The 1,789-nt window shown below is 54.3% G+C and overlaps 1 protein-coding gene across 2 annotated transcripts in view; it reads right to left on the minus strand.

Annotated features, from left to right (window-relative positions):
- Window positions 1–1,387, minus strand: part of Uimc1 (ubiquitin interaction motif containing 1) — a 68,060-nt gene extending 66,673 nt beyond the window's left edge. For both annotated transcript variants that reach the window (XM_021180059.2, XM_021180058.1), the window contains exon 1: window positions 1,282–1,387. The gene's annotated coding sequence lies outside the window, so the exon portion shown is untranslated. The remainder of the gene's footprint in view (window positions 1–1,281) is intronic.
- Between the last annotated feature and the right edge of the window lie 402 nt (window positions 1,388–1,789).

Here is a 1,789-nt window from a genome sequence, read left to right on the forward strand (position 1 = left end):
AAGGTAAATGCATACCTATAAAATCTCTCTCTCTCTCTCTCTCTCTCTCTCTCTCTCTCTCTCTCTCTCTCTTACACACACACATACATACATATATAACAACAGAATTCAGGGGAGATTATTCAGTGGGTAAATTCTAGCAGGTGGATAGTGAGTAGGGGGATCCCCGAGGAAGCCAGCCAGACATACCAACCAACTCCAAGAGACCCTGTCCCAATTAAGATGGAGAGACATTTAAGAAGATTCCCACAGACATCGGTGTAGTGGTGGAGGGTGGTGTGTGTGTGTGCCCATGTGTGCGTGTGTGTGTGTTCACACCCACGTGTGCCCACAAGTGTGCAAAAATAAGATTTCAAACTCACTCCGAGCAATAAGTTATCACTGCCTGAATCAATAGACAAACTTGTAGGTTTCTCACACTCAATACTGAGGTTGTTTCTCTCAAGAACCCTAACGCGCCCTAACACATTAGGAACTTTAGTAAAAGAGGAGTTGGCAAGTGGCTATGCTGGGAAATGACACTCCAAGTAGACTTTATTTGTGCTACAAAGCACTGTCTCTCCTAACAAACCAAACAACACCCTAACCATTGGGCTCACTTTTTCCGCAGCGTTGCCCGTACATCATATGATGACTACATGCAAGAAGCCTGGAGAGAATCGGTCCAGATTCACACCCAGCTCCATCTCTGAGGGGACCAACGCTCTGGTCCCACAGGTTTCTGACACACCGCCTGTCAACAGCCACGAGAGAAACGCACTAGGCTCGACTGACTATGTTAAGTGGTAAATGATAGATTTCCAGGGGAAATTTTTTCTCGGAAGACTGAGGCAGGAGGATGGCGAGTTCTATAGAAGCCATCTTGGGTACCCTGTGAGTTCAAAGCCAGCCAGGGCTACACAGAGAGACCCGGGTGGTAGCGGTGTCTCGGGCGGGCGAAGAACTAATGAAGCCAACTACCACAAGACAAGCAAAGTAACGTGGGGCAGGCAGCGGGCCTAGGCGGTCCTCGGACGGTCCGTTAGCCGGGCGGGCGACCAGGCTACCAGGAAGCCCGGAGAGCAAGAGAGGGCGCCCCGGACGACGAAGGCCGCCCGCAGAGGGAGGGGGACCCCGGGGAGCGCGAGCGCCCGGGCCGCCCGGCAGCTGCGAGAGCGACCCGGCTGGCATCGGCTTCCGCCCGGCCGAGAGGCCTAGTCGCTGCGAGGCGCGCCTCAGGCGCAGCGGCAGCCGCCCGGCTGGCAGCGGGAAGCAAGCGGCCCCCGACGGCCGCGTACTCACCGAGGATCTGGCAGCGCCGCCCAGCGCCTCCTGAACGCTGGGGGTCGCGAGCGGCCGCAACTCTTTAGAAAGTGGAGAGCGCGCGCGGCGGCTGGAGGCGGCAGGGGCGGGGAGGGGCGGGGCGCGCAGGCGCGGAGCCCTGTGGGCCGCTGTATGCTCACACGTATGCTCACACAGTTCCTGGGTCCCTGAGTGCTGTTAAGAGAGGGGTTTAGGGGAAACCAAGGAAAGCCTATAGGGTCCCCAGACACCCTTCGAAATAAGCTCTGCTACATCAAGCTTCCTCTGGTTACTTTATTTGCATGAATCCAAAATTACGTTCAAATTAAATGTTCACATGACTACTTAGAAACTCTCGGATGGTATAATGTTAATGTCTGATCGACTCAGCAGAATTTAAGCATCCTAAAACACAACTTAAAAATACAGAATCTTCAGCACTCGGGAGGCAGAGGCAGGCGGATTTCTGAGTTCGAGGCCAGCCTGGTCTACAAAGTGAGTTCCAGGA

This window comes from Mus caroli, chromosome 13, assembly GCF_900094665.2.
Source record: "Mus caroli chromosome 13, CAROLI_EIJ_v1.1, whole genome shotgun sequence".
NCBI lineage: Eukaryota > Metazoa > Chordata > Mammalia > Rodentia > Muridae > Mus > Mus caroli.